This window comes from Manis pentadactyla, chromosome 15 (assembly GCF_030020395.1).
Source record: "Manis pentadactyla isolate mManPen7 chromosome 15, mManPen7.hap1, whole genome shotgun sequence".
In the NCBI taxonomy this organism is placed as follows: Eukaryota; Metazoa; Chordata; class Mammalia; order Pholidota; family Manidae; genus Manis; species Manis pentadactyla.
Genome location: NC_080033.1, coordinates 18,180,663 through 18,201,974, shown reverse-complemented (window position 1 = coordinate 18,201,974; position 21,312 = coordinate 18,180,663). Strand labels below are relative to the sequence as shown.

Here is a 21,312-nt window from a genome sequence, read left to right as displayed (position 1 = left end):
GGCTCCTGCCACTCGCCAGCGCCGCAGAAATGAGTGAGCTTAGTCTCCGCCCTGGAGGGGCCTGGTCCCCATACATTCCGGGAGCCGGCCCTTAGGTGCCCACTGCAGTGTGTGTCAGCGCCCAGTCCATGCAGCGGGCACACAGCGACACAGGAGGGACCCAGGTGCTCCCCTCAGGGAGCTCACATTTTAGGAGCAGGAGAGCAGCAGGAATAAATAAGCAAAGAGGTGGTTTTAGCTATTGCTTTAGGCCATAAGGACAGAAGAGTCAGCAGCGTAGTGACCAGCAGTCAGTACATGACGGTGGTTCCACTGTGTCCGGGGTGAAGTCAGGGTCTCCCAGCAGCGGCCAGCTGAGCGTGCGGATTGCAGCGGGGACGAGGATCACCTCCTCCTGCCCCGAGGTTCAAACCAGAGGGCACAGGAAAAAGCACGTTCCTCCCTCCTTCGTCTTGTCCTTTTTAAGAGCGGGGAGAGCTTGTAACGGTCTCCAGAAGAATGCCTCTGGGTCCATTGGTCAGGACTGGGGCCCATGCTTCTTCTAAACTGATCCCTGGCAGTAGGAAGGGCTATGGCCGCAGTCATCCCGATATCCAAGGTCTCCTCAGGACCAGGGGAAACCAGCATGTTTCCTCAGGTTTCCTGCCACCTGACCAAAGTGGAAATTCTGTCTGCCAGGAAAAGAAGAGGAAGCATGAGTGGCTACTGGGTCAGCAGCCCTTGCGTCCACCACAAGGTGACAGGAGGAAAATAAGGCAGGGGCTCAAATCCTAAAGAGTGACCAGGGTGTGGCAGATGGCGTTAGGGGGACGGCCAGGGAAGGCCACCCGGAGGAGGCTGCTGAGGCCACGGTCTGTATTCCAGGCCACGGCATGGCAAGTGCTGACTCTGCCACGGGAACTAGTGGAGGGTTAAAAGCTCTGTGGCTGCTGTGCCGAGGTTGCAGGAGGCAAGACGGCAAGCCTGGAGAGGTGACAGAGGCTTTCAGAGACGACGGTGGCCTGGGCTGGGTAGCCATAAAGAGGGACAGAAACTCAGGGATTAGGGATGCGCCTCAGACTTACTGATGGGTCACACTGTGAGAAACCCACTCACTGGTCCAAATTCAGTAAGTGAACAGGGAGAAAAAGAGGACAGTGGAGCGAGGCTTTAATGTCATTCTTGCAGGATTGGGTGTCTCGAGGGCAGGCACACCTGGGGAGTTTGGCGACAGTAATTTACCTCCTAGTGCGCGAGTCCCTCCCCTGGTTCCTCATTGGCTGAGTACTGCAGGGTTCACATTCTTTCCCGGACGTCACCTAAGCCAGTTGCATCTTTCTTATTGGTACATTTAAAAACCTCAGCCAGGTATAGCCAGGCCCTTATCAATTCCCACCCGACTCTCAGCCTGAGCAGCTTCCACCGCGTGGCCCTTTGTTAATACCTCACTGTTAAAATTTTAAACCTCCTGGTGGGAGTAAATCACATTTAGGTTTTATGCTGTTTTCTGACAGCTGTGACAGTTTCTCAGGCTTTCCTTGTTTCGGATGCCTTGACGGCTTTGAGACGTCCTGGTCAGGTATTTTGGAGATTGTGCCTCAGTTGGAATTGTGTGTTTTTCTTATGATTAAACTGGAAGACCATAGAGGAGAAGGGTCACTGTCATCACATGTTATCAAGGGTGCATGTATCAATGTGATGATTCATCCCTGCTGGTGTGAGCCTCAGCCACCTGGCTGGCGACGCTTGTCAGGTTTTTCCACCCTCAACTCAGTCTTCCTCCCCATACTGTACAGGAAGTCACTTAAGGAGGAAGGAGTTGTGTTCCACCTTTTTTATTATTTTGGTATTAATATACAATCACATGAGCAATATTGTGGTTACTAGGTTCCCCCCTGTGGGATTGATGGGGTTGATACATAATTCAAGGTAGAAATCAAATGTATAAGCACACATCACTTGACTGTTTTTCCCACACACTCTGTTGATGTGTAATCAAGGACTGAGTGATGGGAACCAAAGCAGTTCTCATGGCTCGGAGCCATCTTCACACAGTTTGGTATCCTTGAGAAGCGTCGCGACCTTGGGCTAGACTCAAGGCCAGATAATGATGTTTGAGTTCATTGTAAGTTCATTTGCTCAATAAACATGAGGAGTGTCTTCTCAGCATTGCTCTTGAGCTGTTATGCCTTGAGCCCCCTGGCTGACCCTTTCAGGTCTTCAACAACTCATCGGGTCTCCTCCCTTGTCTGCGGCTTAGTGGCAGGGAGGGGACCGGCAAGTGGCGCCTGAACAGGGACCGTTGAAACTCAGAGCAGGGAAGCTCTGCTCGGGCGATCCTTGACAAGCACAGCGGGCAGCTCCAAAGATCGTCGATCCGGTAAGACTCCCAAGAAATCGCACGTAGGGACAGGATCGAGACATCAGGGACACTATAATGGGCCAAACAGACCAAAGCAGCTAACCAGAGGACTATTTAAAATTACTCTGTGCCCTCCTAAAAACATCAGGAGTGAAAACTTCTAAGAGGGATTTTGCCCAATTGCATAAATACATTTAAAAATATTGTTATTGGTTGCCACCGCAGGGAACCCTCAAACTAATTGGGTTAATGTTATGAGAGATCTTAAGAAAGCTCATGGACAGGGCGATGCTATTCCTTTGCCTATCTAGTCTTTATGTAACTTGATCACTCTCGCTTTGCAACCTTTACAAACTCCCCCTTTTTAGGGGCTCGCCCGGGATAACCTCAGAGGTGAGTATCAGCATCTAAGCCTGCCTTTTCTTTCACTGTCCTTATAGAAGGGAGCCGTCTGTGGCACACAACATGGGTGCTCGTCAGCCACTTAAATGGGATGGGCCCAGCTGCCGATCTCAAAGTCTCGAGCGACAGTTTCCCCTGCGTCTCCCTCAGTGGATGCCCTGTCTCCCTTGGGAGCTGGGAAAGTCAGCTGAGCGGAGGCCAGGATTCCCTTTCAGAGGCCTCTCGTTGGATGCGAGGGACCGAGGAAGGCTGTGGGCAACTGCGAGACTCTAGGCTGAGGCTGCACTTCAGCGGCTTCTGAAAGGCCCGCGTGTCTGGAATCAGACCCCTACAGTCCGACTGGGTATCCGTGAGGAGTGCCTCTCTCTCTCTGTCTCTGACTTCCAACCTGCTTCTTCAGCCTGCCCTGGCCTCTGAGTGAGGCAGGGGGTGTCCCTAACTCTCTTCTAACTTCATCAATCTCACGGAACCTGATGCTCATGCCCACAAGGTAGGAGACCCACGCTTCGCTCTTATTCCTGACTTAATGCTGCACTCTTTATCTCATAAAATGTGTCTGGGCACCTGTTAGTCACTTAAAAGACGATTAGCGGCGGCTACCAGTCTTAAGTCTCGGGTGAAAGGTTTCCCGGTGTCTGCCGCTCCTTGATCCCCCGCCTCTGGACCAACAGGAATATCGGGGAGTGGCTGAGCCAATTTCCTACTTTCCTATCCTAATCGGCGGACTCCGAGGGCGGACTGGATCAGTAGACCGTGGTCCTTAGATCTCAGCTCTGGCTGATTGATCCTATGGCGCTGAGTGAACCTCCAGCTAGGCTGCTGCCTATGCGAAAGATGCAGATGATCCCCGACCTCTTATCTCACAGATCAGATTTCTTACAGGAGGTGATTAGCAGGGTAATTCCCAAGCAGTGAGAGAAACTGGTGTTTAACGGTATAAATCCATAAAAGTCCATAGCAGTCTCTGAATTTTATCTCTCCCTTAGCAAAGGTTCCTCTGCTCCCTTTCAAAGCAGTCCTTTTAGGCCTACGCCACTTTTTCCTGTGTAATGTAATGTAAATGGGGTCTGTAAAGCCATCAAGCTGAAAGATCAAACCAACAAGTAAATAGCTCTATTCTATTAACTCCTTTCCTTAGAGGCAGTGAGGAGAGTGTCTTTTAAAAAAGCCTAAGGAGACCCATCCATGGGCCTACAGATCTAATAGCCAAGGACATGAGGAAATGACTGACAGTCAAGGTACCCTTTCCTGAGGAAGCATTAGGGGAATCCTCACTGCCCAGCAGGTTAGTGGTATTAGCATTGGTAGAAGAAAATTCACACATGTTGTAGGACTCAGGGACTAAAGGCATCATTAGTAAGCAGAGCATCAGAAATTGGAACTTCTAACTCATTCATGAGATTTGTCATTAGAAAGGCCCTTACTGTTGCTATGAAGAGCTCTCTCTAAATGTCCTGATGAGCTATTACTCAGAAGTTCTCGTTTCTATGGTGGGCCAATTGGAGGAATAATAATGAACACTTAAGAAAGAATGACTAGTTGGGAGTTGGGCAGTCTTGCTTCTAAAAAGGGAAATTATGTTTGCCTTATCTTGAAATATTTTAGAAGATATGTGATAATGCAGATGTACAGCAATTCCTCTCAACTTGGGATTTTATAATCAAAACAGTTCTGTATCAAGTAGAAAGACAAAGATGTTTCTTTCAGAAGAGCAAAGATTCCGAAAGTTTACCACTCAGAGCCTTTCAGAAAATAAAGGAGCAAAGATTTGTTGAGGATGCATTCCAGAAACACAGAAAAAAGAACCTAAGATATACAATGACTTGGAACTTAACGAACTGGGCAGAGCAAATAAGCTGCAAAAATGCAATTTAAATCTAAATAATGGTTGGTAATTTGGTAGTTTAATGTAACACAATAACTCTAATAAAGGCTCTCTATAAAACAGATATAAACTAAATAATAATACTAATAATGCTAATAGAGCTACATTGCTACCATTAGTAATACTTATCTGGAATGAAATTTCCAGATAATTTCAACCGTAAGTATATAGGCGAGAAGGTAGAGAAATAATTAAAAGCCTAGAAAGGATCTCTCTTCTAGAAAAAGGGAAGGGAAGGGGGCTTACAGATGGTAGTGTTGATAGTAATAATTTAAATTTAAATGTGCTTGATAAAATACTAAAATAGCTTCCAGATGAATAGAAATAGCACATATAGCTTCCAAACCGGTTTTGGGAAAATAGAACCAAAAATCTCTAACCAATATCAAAAAGAAGGAGGGGGATAATGGTGAATAGAAAGCACAAAATGAAAAATAAGTTTAAATAAAATCACTATAGACAATAAGCACAAAAAGATTATACTACTTCTTAAATATACGTTAAATAAATATTCCTTAAATAAAGGAAAAATTTACGTTAAAAAATCAAGATGCATGTTATTTAGAAAAGACATGTAAGAAAAATTAGAAAATATTGAAAATGAAAGAATACAAAAATACAATGATAAAAGGAAAATTTAACATATATTCAATTTATACACTCAATATGTAACTTATACAATTAAATATAAAATATTAAAAATTGAATGTATACAGAAAAAAAATCAGAATGTCAAACACTAAATGGAGACACAGTGGTTTATGTCATACTTGAAGTTGGCAAAATTCACCACTATGATAATCAAGAACTTTTATGCTTAATTAACACAATAACAGAAACATATAAAGAGTAAAAACAGGTTATAAATAAAAGGGAACTGACAAAGCTATAATTCTTTTACAAATTGACAGATAAAGAAGACAACAAAAATGAATATCCATTTTAAAAATAAAATGAGTTTTAATTGATGGATATGAGTGTTGTGATGTGTCTTTTGGCCTCCCTAAAGAGCTACACATTATTTTCAACATCTAAAAATATTTATAAAAACCAATAATATATTATACCTCAAAGGAAATCTGAAGTTCTAAGAGAAAAACAAAGTAAAGATAAAAATAAGAAACTTTTCTGTACCAAATAAAGTATAATAGAAATGAACAACAAAAGGATAATTTTTAAAAGGTTTTCTTTGGGCAATTAAAAAATTATTTGGTAAAGAAAATAATTGAAATAAAATGTAGAGCTATTTATTACAATAATAATTAAAGTCTTATTCATGGAAATCTATGGACTATAGATAAGTAATTTGGGGGAATTACAGCATTTGAGCACTTACTTTAAAAATAGGTAAAAATAGAATTAAATTAAGGATTCAACAAAAAAGCTAAATGACCAACAGGACAAATTTATAGAAATCAAGAAGAAATAAACAATAAAGATAAAATGAGGAAGCGATGTAAAACAAAGCCAAGTAAAACAAGCAACCAAAAGGAAGAAATAAAAAGCAGACTGTATCTATGTAACCAGTTACTAGTTCTTTCAAAGTAATATAAATGTTTGGCAAAGTTAATAAGAGACATACAGGAAACAAATGTAAAATGCTAAAAATATTACAACAACAAATTTGTAAATGTAGTGTTGTAACTGATTTATTAGAAAATATTAATGGAAGAAGTTAAGTAGAAAATTTGAACACAAAACAATTACACTCCTAGTAAAAAATCTATACATTAAAAAAGTACAAGGTCCATAAGGTTTCATGGGTAGGTTCTACTAAAATTTTCTATCTTCTGTATACTTTTCCAAAGCAAAACAAAAACCAAAAACCAGCAACTTTCCTAAGAAACTCTCTGTGGTTTGAAGGTCCTTGATGATAAAATCAGTCAAACTTAGCATATAGCCTTAAACATATGAATAGAGATAAAGGTATTTTATCTATCTATGTGTAAAACTGTTAGGAACATTGTCTCCAAATATGAATCAAATATTAGCATATTGAATTAATGATATATCACAAGAATTCCATATTATAACTCAATACATTTTATAAGAGTAATACAAGAATGCCTCAGCTTTACGAAATCTACTGTTTTATTTACTGATTAAGAGATAGAAGAAAAAACATCCTTTCAAAACATGTCAAAAATTTCCAACCCCTCTTCCTAATTAAAAGCCCTAATTCATTAGTAATAGAAGGTAACTTCCTTAATTTAACACACTAAATATCATACTTACTAACAAAACATATGATGGATAGAAGCAATCTTCTATCACTGATTTTATACAATATTCTTCAGGTGTCCTAGCCAATGCAATAATGAAAGAATAAAAGTAAAATAGAAATAATGAAAATGAAGAGCCAAAACTGCCATTGATTGCGTGTGATGACTATTCAAAACATGTAACTATAAAGCAATTAGGACCCCATTATATGATTTAGTCGACTACCCAGATACAAAATGAACCTACAAAAATTTAACTATTCCCATATATAAGTAGCAACAAATTCAATGAAAAATGAGATTGTTTGTATAATAGTAACAAAAATGTATAAAATTCCTCGGCATTAACCTTAACATAAAATGTACTGGGTCTGTTTAAAGGAAAGTATTGAAAAACATAAGATCTGAATACATGAAAACATGTTATTTCCTTGAATAAGCCAATTCAATATCATACATCTCTCATTCCTCCCTCAAATTAATCTAAAAATTTGACACAATCTAAATGAAAGCCCCAATGGAATGATGTATGGAAATTGATATGATACCAAAATTCATCTAAAGGAGTAAATAGTTGATAAAAACTAAGATATACTTGAAATAGAACAAGAGTGATTTGCTCCATCAAATTGCAAAACATATTGTGAAACTACAGTAACGAACACACTGTGTTATTGGCATAGGAATAGACAAATTTCATTGATCAATGGTATAAATAAAGTCCAAAAGCAGACTCATGTATAAATATTGGAATTTAATATATGAAATTATGGGTTAGTAATCAAAGTGTTGGGACAATGAACTATTCATTTAAAGAGTACACTTAGATACCTACGTCACACCATATACAAAAATCATTTCCAGATAGATTAAAGAGCTAAAGATAAAAAGAAAACAATAATAATATTAGAAGAAAATTTAGAAAAGTATTTGTATAACCTCAGGAGAGGAAGTCCTTCCTAAACAAGACACATGTTCATGAAGCCATAAAGGATAGGATTTAGAGATACAACTTGTATAAACTAAGAACTTTTGCATGGCAAAATACAAAATAAGCATAGTTAAGACAAATGGCAGAGAAAACATTTGCACTATAGGTAACAAAGAATTAAAATCCATATATTATAAAGTGCTTCATTTAAATTAGTTTTAAAAAGCAACCCAATAGAAAAATGAGTAAAGGGTAAGAACAGATAATCCACAGAAGTGCTGCAAATAACTACAAACATGTGAAGAGATGTCAATTAAAACAACAAAGAGACACATTTTGGAATGTTATGTAGGAAAAATGGAAAAGATTGATACTATCTGTTGCTTGAGAAGGTGTGAGGTAAGGAGTTTATTCTCAAATACTATTGCTAAAATTGGGGCAGCCTTTTCTGAGGGTGGCTTGGCAGAATCTGCCCACACTAAAGATGTTTAGTCCTTTTTAACCTACTAATTTCAATTCTAGGAGTCTTCGAAAAATAACTTGCTCATGTAAGCAGAAATACTTGGCTGAAGATGTTTATTTCATTGTTTTTAAGGGAGACAATTTGTTCATCATTAAATGTATGTGCAGCAGTTAAAAGGAATATAGTAGAGTTATGTGCAAGTGATACATTAAATAAAAACACAAGACATTAAAAGTATATATTAGCATTCTCATTCATATAAAAAGTGGTATACATAAGCAAATATGTTAAAAGGCAATATGTGTAACTGTAAATGCATAGAGAAAAGTCTAGAAATACAGCCATTAAAGCAGCGGTCTACTGTAGAGAGGGAAATGAAAGTGAGCACTGAAGTGAAAATTCCACTTTTTACTATATGGATTTCTATGCTATTTGTCATTTTAGCATGGTTATGTATAGCATTTGAAAATTTAAAACCAATAAAAGGAAGGATCATTGGGCCTCATTTATGTAAGTTCCATATCAAAAGATGATTTTTTTAAAGAAAAATTATGTTTGTGGTAGAATCTAATAGGATGGTTTATTGTACTTGGCTTCTTGATTAAAAAAAAAGTCAAGGATAGAGGAACATTTCCCTTGGCGATATTGGAACATTCTTTTTAGATGACACATTCCTCCAAACTGATGCTAGTGTTTGCCTCATATGATGACTTTATACATATTCCAGAAGAAATGTTCCAAATTGAAATCTCCAAGTTTGCAGAGAAAGAAATGCAAGTGTGCTGATATAAAGTTTGATAAGCTTAATGTTTGGGCAGAAAAGTGTTAGAAGTTTATTAATTAGCCACAGGGACCCTAGTAAGATAAATTTTATCTAGATTTTCATGGGTCAGCACCACCAGTGTTGGTGAAGTTCATATGGGCATCCCTCCAGAAGAATTCAAGAGGTCAGTGATACAACAAAAAGAGCATTCAATTGGAAGCCAGAACACTGGGTTCTGATGTGACTTTTGACAAGCCATTAATCTCTTTGGGTGTCAACTTCTTTGTCTTCAACATAGGAATTAAGTAACATCCCTGCCTAAAATGAGACGATATACAGTAAAACCTAAGCACCATAAATGCAAAAGTACATACATAAAGTGCAACATCTGTTCACTATGTGTGACTTTACATGCTAGGTTTTCCATATTTTCTGGAAAGCTCCACCTAGACGACACTGATTTTCCTCCAGGGCTACCTAAACCACATTGGAAAGATCCAGTCTGGGAAAGGTGGTAGTCAAATCCTTCCCTGATAAAAAAAATACATTGACAAACATCCCCAGAGCAAAACCTAGCCGGACAAGCAATGGGCTGCCATACTAATCTAAGAAAAGTCCTAATTAATGCACACTGAGGACCAGCCACATCCCTCCCTTCATCCTCCCTTCCGTCCTTTGTGATTGAATTCCCAGAAGATAAAGTAACTTCCCTAGGCACTGCCCCCAGAAATACTAGTGAATGATCCAAGCTCTCAATGAGATACATCAAGGATCTGAAGGCTGAGCCTTGAAACAGGAAGCATATGAGAGTAAGGCAAAGATTCCAAGAAATTATTTTGGAAATAAAACATATACTTGGAGATCTTTGGATTGCACTACCTTGGATTTGTTTATGAGTCTGTTTTTTGTTGTGTTTGTTCATTTGTTTTATTTTTTTTTAGATTCCACACAAAAGGGAAACCATTTCACTTTTTATTAAGAATTGCTTTGCTTTTTCTTTCCCATTTGATTTTATGCAGCTTTATAATGATGTGAAGACTGTTGCACAGTCTCAAAGTCAAAGCCAGAAAACAAGGTATGTGAACTCTACTTCCATCTCTCCCTCCCTCCCTCCTTATCTCTTCCTCCCCAGGGACAACCATTTTTTGTTTGTTCTCCTATTGTTTTTAACATCAGTGAATACAGATTATGTTTGTTTCCCTCACTTTCTTAGATAAAAGGTAACTCACCATCTGTTGTATACTTTACATTTTCCCACCGGGGTTCCCTCACTCCTTTTGTAGCTATTATAGGACTCCATTATGCATGACGATGCCAGTTTATCCTATCATCCCCTATTGATAGGACTCGAGTTAGTCTACCTCGTTATTACCAATAAGGAAGTGCACTTTTTACTTGTATCTCAGGTGATTTGCATTCCCCTAAAGAATAAGAGCCTAGAATTTCATTCAGTGTAACAGGCAGAAATAGACTACAATGCCCACAGCAGTAGTTTCAATCCAGGGTCTACAGTAACTTTGGAGATACATGGAGACTTTCCAGCAGGCACCCAGGCAAGGATAAATTTAAAGGATTTTTCATATCCTCAGTGCTCGTATGGATTTTTTCTAACATTGAACTGAAAATCCGTTGCAGATCAGCAATCCCTTTCCCCAGTTGTGTATGCTCACACATACACACACCCACACATAAACACACCTGCCATGTTCAGATCTCTCACTAGTTCTAAATCTCAGGAGAGAGAACCTGCAGAGTACATACGAATAAACTCTACGAAAGATCAGTACAGTGTTGAAAATAAATGTCTCTACTGACTGGGAAATGAATCCTTTTGCAAGCCAGGTAGTTTCCAGTTCTGAAGGTGGACAGACCTAAAAGAATTATCAGCTGAGACAAGATTAAAAAGAAATTTTGATAAGAGACTAATATGTGACTTCAGGCAAATAACTAGATAATATTTCAAAGAACTGAGCCACAGTGCAATAACAAGCTCCCTCCTTTCCAATCGATTTGTTTTAAGTGTGAATAAAGTTTCTCAGTTTTTATACTCATAAAGATAAAAAACAAGCAAAATTTATCCTGAACCTTCCCTACTTTGACAATAAATAATATTCATTAATGAACACATGAACTAATTGAAAAATATGAGGTGCATTTCCAAAATGTATCATACCTTTTCTCTTTCCTTTTCATTGAAACTTATGATGTATGTACATTGTTTTTATCTACTACCTGTTTCTGTGTATTACTAATAATTATAATGATATCTCAATCCAAAAACTCTTAGCATCTAGAAACTTATAGTCATTGGACATTAAAAATTAAATTTAAATCTTCATACATATTTGTGTCACACTAAATTATGATAGAATGGCCAATAAAAGGCTTTCATGCATAACGATATAATAGTAAGGATAAAATTTGGTAGGGCAACTGGAATGAAAATATGAATTCCAGAAGGAAAGGACTATAAAACTGCTTAAGAACTTGTTCATGTGTTTAATAGATGACATATCAAATTGCTCTGTTATTTAAAGTTCATCAGATACGTTAAAGGAGTGGTGGCTTTTTGTCATGTCAAAATTTACAATATTCCAGAAATGGCATCATTGACAACTATTTAAAAATATGTTGAAGATTTAGCTGGCCACTTGAATTGTGCAAGGGGTGTACATAGGTTTTCAAAATTATTTTAGGGACATGAAAGTTTGAGAACCACAGGTCTAGAGACTAAACACCTCGTGGTGCACTTCGGGCTTATTACCTCTCTGGCGAGTTTCTCTCTTTCCCCAACGCTCTCTCCCACCCCTCCTCAGTGGCAGCAGGGGGAGGGGAGAGCCCGTGAGAGGAGGGAAGCAAGCAACAGCCTCCTCTCTAGCCCCTGCCTACCTAAAATCCACACAACTCACTGTCTCAGTCAAGCCTTCAGCCTGTGCCCAGGGCACCTGGAGAAATTGGGACAAAAGGTGTGGGAAGCAGGGGGGCTGCAGGCTCCATTTCCCACTGGGGGCAGAGTGTTCCTGTGGAGGGGTGGGAATCTCTCACCTCCCCACCTCTCCACAGCCACCTTTCTCTTCTGAGCCTGCCTCTCCTGCACAAGGAATGTCCAGCTCATTTCCGCAGAGCGATGGCAGCCCCCTGCAGTCAGAGGAACCCACACCTCCGGGTTAGAGAGAAACTCAGCGGAGCTCTGGAAGGCTCTCGGGCATCTATTGCACAGAAAGGAGGCAGCTGGTGGATTCCAGAGAACACACAGAAACCCGTTTCTCTCCCAGAAGTTCAGAATGTCCAGCCTCACACGACTCTGACAAGGGATAAAGGAGACAAATGGACCCATACATTCCAGATAAAGAAACCAAGGCCCAGCAAAGGTGAGCAAACATTCTCACAGGGCACGATATTTCTGGAAGCAATCGAAGGACTCAAGCTTCCTCTGTAATCACGAATCTCTATGGGCCACGTCAAAATTGGATGAGATTTAAAGAGGTGAGAAGGCAGTGGCTTTCTGAACACTTGTAAGAATTTTGCAATATATGTTAATGGCAAAGTAGCTTAATCAGAAGATTATCATAAAGATTGTCATTTGTAGTGAGTGTCTTTTTTTTATCTATTCAATTTTAATCTTTCTTGATTGCATGCTCAGCCCTTTAAAGAGCCTCCATATGCATTAAGAAAAAATAAAAGCTTTAGTATGTGCTTTCTTCATCCCCTGGAAAGTTTCCTGGTTTTCCACATGCCGCAGAGGCTTTGCCTCTTATGTCCTGCTCTGGCAGTCTGAGCGGATGTCAGCCAGGTCTGGCAGTCACCTTGAAATGCCCCCAACAGCAGTCCCATAGCCACCACTACAGTCTTTAAAATTGTTCCACTCTTGCCCCTGAGGGAGGGGGGTTTTCACCCACATCGGTATTAGCTACATCTAGCACAGATACACACCCCCAAGCAGGGGTAGAGGTGGGTGGGTGGAGGGCTGTTTAGATGAACTACGTGCAGGCCGATGCATATGCATGTGGGACCTCGTAGATTCAAACCCAGGACTGTCGATCATGCCCTGATCACCTGAAGTTAGCAAAATCGCCCTTGGGTACCTCCTAAAATAAATGTCCTAAATGTAGAAGGAAAGGCCCAAAGTCCTCTTCTAATGTGCCTTCTAACATAAATGGTTCCACTCTAAGCCAGTTACTCAGCTTTGCAGACAGCTTCAAACTTGCCAGCAGCACAGCCCTCCTTCCTGGAATTAACCCTTCTCATTGTCCAGCCGACCCAACTGCTGGACCCTGCTAACAGCTCCCTCCCTCATACATGGGAGACCACCAGAGCCTTAGAATTGGCAGCCTGCCCTTCAGGAACCCTCCCCGGCTCTTGCTTTTCTTCTCCACTTCCTCTCACTTTCTCCACTGGGCTGTTTCTCCACTGTCTGCAACTCTGAGTTGTGGGCACTATATCTTCGCAGCTGTTCACCTGGCTGCCCAGCCCCATCTGACCATTCAGTAGGCACGTTGCTTTGATGTCTGAGCCTATATGCCCTCCAGATTCCATCTGGATTCCTGGCGCATCTTTGCGGGACCAGCCCTGCCCTGTAACTGCACCCACTCCATCTCCCCAAATCCAGGCTCATCAGAATCCAGGGCTTAAAAGCTGTAACACTAAAGCTGTATGCAGCTCCTGGGATGACAAGGCTGGGAAAAATCTTGGAAATTACCTAACCTGCCTCCAGGCCTGGAAATCTTAGCTTGGAGAGAGGTAGTGAGTGAACCTGCCTGAGGTCACTAAGAGTAATGAATAGAATGGAAGTCCCATGGAGTCCAGTTCTTATTTCTAATATAAACTTGCTACTGGAGAAAAGCATACATACATTAAGGTATACAAGTCACAAATAGACTAACTGAATCTTATGAAGTTTAAATTTTGGTTCTAAGCTTCCTTCTTGCCACCCCTATGTGTACAGACTGAGGGTAACCTGGCAGAACTCGGTTCTGACACTTGTGTGGGTGCACACCTTAGGGAGGCATTGGTTTGAATAGCCTTTTGATTTGGGCCTACAATATGTGTGTGTGTAGTCACAAATATACGTCTGTTTGTGGCTTCTCTCCTCCTGTGGAAATTGCATGGAGGAAACCTTCACACAAGAGATTGAGATTTTTCTACAGTGACACCAGACTTCTGACTTAATATGGCAGAATTGTTTGCCACTTTTTGCCCCTCCTCTTCTTCCCAATTAAGTGGGCAAGCTCTTATCCATCTTGTTATAGACACAAACTGAAGATCTCAGCCCCAGGTCTAGTAGGTGCTTGGAATTCTTGGGGAGGAAGGTGCAAAGGAAACTCACAAAGACATCGTTATACCATTGCTCGCTCTGAGCAGGGCTTTGTGACAGCTGATGCAAAAAAGGCATCCATTTAGCAGAATCTCAGTGGAATGGCTGTTTCAGGCTGAGCCTCTAGCCCTGGGATCAGGAAAAACCCTCGGAGTCTTCCAAAAATACAAGGAGTGTAGGAGCCACACTGTTTGGCTGTGTGAGCGTGAAGGATAAACAGGCCCATTGTGATTCTCTTACCTAGAGCAGCACCTGCCAGGAGCAGCTTCTCAGATGGAAGCCCCAGGAACACATACCTTTTATAACTTCCCTTTTGTTTTCCCTTTTTAAATCCTGTCTAAATTCTGGTGCTCATTCTGAGACCTCACTGTCCTTCCCTGCCCCCAAACAATATATTTTTTTATAGAACAGACACTGCAAGTCCAGAGATGTGGGTTGAAAAATAACTTGGCCCTCATTTTCCTTTCCAAATACTTGGAGCCTCCTGGCTGCACTCAAATCTTTTCATGGAAAAGGATACTTTTAAGGATACTGTTAAAAGAACTCAATTCACTGAACAGAGCTGGAGGTCTCAGCTCAGCTCAGATCCACGGATCACACTGGTTCCAGACTGATCTTTCCAGACCTTGAATGCTTGCTAAATATTAATGGGTAAAGGCAGGCAGGAGAATAAAACCTTGTAGTGATAAATCCAGACATTTAATTTACCTTGTATGGCTCAGGCCCTGATAGGTTTCAATTTAAATTCAGATTTATTTAGCAAAAATATGGTGATCCCATTCGAAGTCCGGCTTTACTATATAGTTAGATGCCCCCAACAAACATCAAAAGTGTAAGGGATTTTGAAAATATGGGTACAGATGAGGAAACAGGAGATAATGTGTAACTTAGCCAATACCATTTACTAGGGAATTTCCTTCACCTCTGGAAGACTCAGCATCTTTGTAAGACAGGATTAGTAATACATGTACCCAGAACATGTACAGGAATTAAGTAAGATATTAAATGAAAGACATGGCAGGTTTTCAATGCACTGCACATACATATTATTTTTAATCTAAATCTTCCTTGGAAGATGCTAATTTCTCAATGTTTATGTTTATTGTACTGTAATTCCCAATTTTTCCAGAGATTTGGACATACTATCCGGCGACCCTTACAACACTAAGGCAACATTTTCCCATTTTATGGATAAGGAAAACCGCTCAGGATGGAATGTCAGCAAGTCCGGGGTAGGTAGGGGCCACAGTGGAAGGTAATCCATGGCCACACTGTACATCCTTCCCGTTATAATTCTGTGGGTTCAAGACCACCCCACCTACAAGCTCTGGGGGCTGCTTAACAGGGATTTCGGGATCAGCATGGCCCTCAACCTGCTTGCCTGGAATACTTGGCTGTTTGCAAGAACAGGGTTTAGATACCCAGCGGACAGCACTGGCCTGGTTAGAATACGGTGCTCTCCTCCTATGGCCTGCGTCCAGCGGCTGCGTGTCCTGAGTGAAGTCTCATGGCAGGAAAAAACAAAGTAAAAACAAGATGATTTCAACTTAAAAAAAGCAAAGAATGAGACAGGGTCTTTTTCCTCATAAGGCAAACTGAGCAATAAATTGTCTCCTCCAGCCATCTTCTCAAACATTAGTAACAATAACAGTAATACTTTCTATTGACTGAATAGCCCATCAGCTTTACGATGACAGCACTTGATTCTTTAATCATGATTCTAGTTTTACTGTATCATCTTATGACCCTGGCTTTCCTTCCAAGCACAGTGGTGAATGGACAGCGGATATGCACCAATGGTACCGTGTGAGAAAGAGCTTTTCTTATAAATGATGGAATATTATCCCTTGCGAACCAGTGAGGCCCCATCGCTAAGTAAGCTCAGGCTGGGTGCCCACCTCTCAGGTTTTGGAGGAGAAGCTAGAGTAGGTGGCCTTCTTAATTCAAAGCTTTTTTTTTTCTAATTCCAAGTTCCCAACAGCCTTGCACCCTTGACTGGCCACGTGTAAAATCTGTACGCAGACTGCATGCTTGCGTCAGTGGGAGACTCTTCCTGTCCAACAACAGCTGGGGCCCCACACTGACTACCCTACAAGCAGACGGCTTCAAATAGCCTCCATGGGGTGCTCTTGGTCTTCATTTCTCCCAGAGAGAACTTGTGATGACTTATTAGCGAATGTTGACAGAGCACAGCCAGCAGCATGAACCAGCCTGACAGCGGTGGCGTGGAGCAGCCTTTCCCACAATGCCAGGGGTTTCTGCACTGGTGTGACACCAGCCATCATCAGAGGCTGCTTCTGAACTATCTCTGAAAGAGGCTCTTCCAGCTGTGGCCTACCCGTATCCCTCACCGTGCGAACTCTCCGAGTATGATGTGATTCACATGTCTCTCATCTCCTGGGGCCAGGGGTTGGAAGGAGGCAGATAGCTGTTCATCTGGGCCAGCACAGGGGTAAACTGAGGCAGGGAATGATGCCTCTGGCAGACTCTGTATCTCCATACTCTGCACAGTGCTGCTGGATAAGGCAAGCTAGCCCATTGGAGAAATCAGTGGGTGCAGAGACAGGTCCCCAGAATGGGAACAGAGGGCAGCCCACCCTTAAGCAGACCTTAGGGCAGAGGCTGTGTATCAGAGTGGAGCGCACAGTCGCAAATTCATAGCCATGTCACCTCTGGAAATCACTTAACCTCTTAGGCCTCAGTTACCCATTTGTTAAGCACCAACTGGTATTTACCTCCTAAAATGGCCTAGAGGATTAAATAAAATAATCCACATCAAGTAATTAGTAGGGTACCTGGCATGTGACAAGCCTCAATACAGGTTAGCACGTCACATAGCAATAATCGCTACAGTAATGCTGGTTGCATTGATCTCCCAGAAATATTGGCAAGAAGCACCCCCTAGGTCCAGGATTTAGGTAATGTGAGGGAATGGGTTTTAAACATCTACATGTGCAGGGAGATGGGGAGATTGGTGGGTGGTGAAGATTTAAACTGAATTAAGAAGTAAATTTCAAGTGTCCTTGGCTATGTGCTTTCAATGAAGGCCTGCCCTGAGGAAAGAGAAATGTCTTCTGGTTTTGTGCTCTGCTAGTAAGTACACCAGACCCCAGCCTCCTTCCTGCACCCCCCCCACCTGCCTGGACCCTTAAGGAAGCCCACACAGTCCTCCAGTTCCACTGCTTAGATACAGATCGAGCAGACCAGCCACAAAGGCGTGGCTGTAGCTAAAGGTAAAACCTGCTCCTTCCAAACCACTCTGAGTTAGTCATTCTGCTAGAGGGAGACTCAGGCCTTTGGGCCCCCCTTTTATTTCATTAACCGCCAAGTGAAAATGCCAGAAGTAGCTGAGGAAGAAGCACAAAATGGGAGACAGGGAACACTTTGCATATTTTAATTACTTCAGTAAGCGGTCCATACCCCGGCAGAAACCTACCAGCGATGGCTACATCCCCAGGCAAAGGGAGGTGGGAAGAGCATCATGACATAAAAAACTTGCTGTTCCTTAGACTAGAAGCTGCCTTATCTGGCTTCTCTGAGCCTGAGCTGACCTTCCAATCCATCCACGGACTAGCTGCTAGGGCAGCTCCAGCTAGAGCAAGCGGAAGGTCAACGACCACAGCTTCCTGGAGAACCGAATGCACCTCTTCCCCCAGTGGAAAGTGGGATTCTGCTTTGAGTCGTGAAACAAGACCCTTTCATTCTAAAGGAAGGCATGATGCCTGAGAGGATGGAGCTCATAGATCCCTTGCCAGATCTCTGGCAGAACCACAAACATGAAGCAGTGAACCACAAACATAAAACCCTCCATCATCATTAAAGGTGGGGGTTCAACTTAGAAAAAAATAATAGGATTCAGTTCTTAGGGAAGTGTGCAGATGGGTGTTAAGAGCAGCTGAAGCCTCTGTGTCCTGCACAGTGATTGACCAACAGGCATTAGTGCCACTACTGTATTTATGCATGATGAGCTCCCAGTTGGCACTTTCCCTAAGAAATTCCAGGAAAGGGGTATTGATGAAGCCAGCCACACAGTCCTGACAGTGACCAGAGTCCCACCGGCATCCTAGGAGGGAAGCAGTCCAGGGGCAGATCTGATGCCAAAGGAGCTGTGGAATCCGGTGGGAGGAGCACCGGACTGAGGCTCAGGTCCCCTGCGCTCTTGCTGCACTTTGACAGTGTCACCCTGTGGCTTTGAGTCCTGGTGCTTCCTTTGGGTCTCGATGTTCACATCTGCAATCATGACAGAGCTGGGCCAGATGACTGCAAAGATTCTTCTCCACTCAGAAACCACATGAGATTGTCCACAGCAACCTCTCCTTCTCTTACTCAATAGACCAAGAGCACTGAACACAAGCTCATCTCAGCAGCAGCGGCCATATCGGCAGCCTGACTTCCGGAGCTGGGTGTGTGCGCTTGCGGTACGCAAGACAAGAGCAGAGAGCCAGCTCTCGGAAGCAGCTCCATCATACCGCCTGCTCATCCCTGGGCACACTAGGTCCTCATCTGTGACATCAGTAGGTGAGGAAAAGGGTGGGGCTGGTTGACCTGTAGGTATCCCCTAGTTCCCAAACATTGTGCCTCAGTGAAGCAGAGACCGCATGACCTCTGGATGCCCCTCCCAGTGCCGTGAGAAGGTTAGAGTTCTGGGACCTACTAGTTCTACACAGCTCCCTGCTCTGCAACCAGGTCCCAGGGTGCCTCTCTGCAGTGAAGGCTGTGAGCCAAGGGCAGTGTCCAATGAAAGGGATGGAGGGGCTGTCCCTCCACACAGCATCTGGCATCCCAGGCCATCATCAGAGGCCTGCAGCTGGGGGCTGCCCCTCTTCCCTTTATAAACAAGCCTTACCTCTTGGCTTCTCTTTTCAGGTCAAAAGTTAGGGGTAAGACAGCTCTGAGGATGAACCCAGGAGAAAGTCTTAAATGCTAAGCCATTAATTGCAGTTGGACGGTTTTTTTCAAAGGCATTCCCAGTCTGTTATGCACACTCATACCTCCAAAGCATAGAAGGAGAGAGAGGCCAAGTTGGCTTCTTGCTTCCAGGCTCATGAAATGGGGAGGAAGTATCTCTGGGTCACTTAGTAGGTCCCCAGGAGGTGAAGCCAGGCTAAATGTGGGGTAGGTAATCCCCAAGGGTGGAGCCCTCACCTTCGTTTACTTAAACCTTTGGTCTTCCCCACTACAGAGGTAGAAAGGGATGTTCTCTGCATTCCAAGGTTGGGACTATAGTGGAAGGCTTGTCCCAGGGAAAGAGAAGGACTTACCGAGTGTTTATACTCTGCCAGGATCTGTGCTAAGTGAGTTAGAATGGATGGCTTCATTCAGCCCTCCCAATATGCCGGGGCTCTGGAACTTACTATCATGGAAAGCATTGCATAGATGGAGAAAGGGCGGACAGTGGGGCGGGGGGGAGGAGAGGATGGAGGAGCAAAGCGACTTATGTGAGTGCAAAGGGCTGAACAGTGAAAGATCCAAAGTTCACGCCTAAACTCTTCTGATTCCCAAACCAGTGTTTTTTGTCCCACCAAGTCAGAGTTCCTCTGCACACCCAAGCTGAGGGAAGACTCCCTCGGGGAAACGAGTGAAGGCATACACACTGGCGGGCTGGGTTGGCAGAAGCTGAACAATGCGATAGAAATCCTAGAGTTTGATTTCTATAATAACACCCAGTAAAGCTGAAGAGAGATTTCTGTTCAGAAATATCTAAATCTGCCGATGGTAAAGCCAAGGTGGGAGCCTGCCTCAGCCCAGAGAGCATTCAGAAAAATGATGCGAGAAAACATGGTGGGCTCCTAATAGACAGACTGGAAGCAGCAGCCAGGCACGGGCCTTCCCTCCTCAGTCTTTCCCTTTGTAGCTTCTCTGGGCATAATGCCTGGCCTGACTTCTGTAGCAATGACACTAACTATTTAATGCCTGGGCAGCCGGGCTCCTGACACAAGGCATCTTCGATGAAGACGCGTCTCTGTTACTGAACATCTAGGTCCCAGATAATCTGTTCAACTATGGCTGCATTTATCACCATGATTTTCAAAATTCATTAGCCTCAATTGTTTAGAAATTTATTTCCTATGAACATCCGATTCCCTAAGACGATTGTCTTCGGCAGGAAAAGAGGAAGGCAGACAGGGATGGAGGAGCCGTAGGAAGGCTGAGTGGAGATGAGGAGAAGGGAGGGAGAGAGAAGGCGGCATGGGTCAAGCCTGGTGACTTACTCAGGTCTTAGAATTCAGCCACACCAGAAATAAGTCCTAAATCTGGTTTTTATGATTATTAAGACAATACATTGCCTTTTTGCTTAAGATCCATTGGGATAGGTTTTCTGTCACTTGTAATTGAGAGAATCTTGATATAACACTGGAAAATTCTACTTTAAAGTTAGTCTCTATTTCAAGGAATAAAATATCTATTTCTAGAAATGAACATAGGAAGAAAAACTCAGAGAGATCCCTGAGGCCCAGATAGAAACAGGTTGTCCAGCTGGTGAGGAACTGCATTACGCCTTGTCTCACCTACCAGGTGCCCTTTTCTGCCTCTGTGCTCTGCATGACAGCACCCACATGGCAGGGCTTTGCCATAAAGCATCCTAAGGAGACAGTTTAAAACACGTGGTTCGGACACCAGCACCTGAACTGAAAGCTGACTTTGCCGAGATACCAGCCTTCCTCAGCCCAGTGCCTTTAGCCAGAGGTCACATTGGACATCTACTTTCCATTAGTTTTAGCCACAAGTGCCAGGACGGAAGGAGGCAGCAAAATTCAGAGGAACTAGCTAATGCTCAGGAGAGGTAGGCACCAGCCCAGCAGACTCGGGCAAAAGAGCGACTGGAATTCATGCTAACCCCTCCAGCACACGCAGACAGGAGACCCTGTCACAATCCTTCTGGACATATGGATTTCTCTTAAGTCATTTGTCCCAAAAGAATTGCAGAAGCAAATGGACTTGGGCAGCTTTGAAGATAAGATTCAGAACAAAGAGTGCAGCATCCCATCAC

The 21,312-nt window shown here is 42.7% G+C and overlaps 1 pseudogene; it reads right to left on the bottom strand.

Annotated features, from left to right (window-relative positions):
- Positions 1-268: 268 nt before the first annotated feature.
- Positions 269-21,312, bottom strand: part of LOC130680959 (NT-3 growth factor receptor-like) — a 117,719-nt pseudogene continuing 96,675 nt past the window's right edge.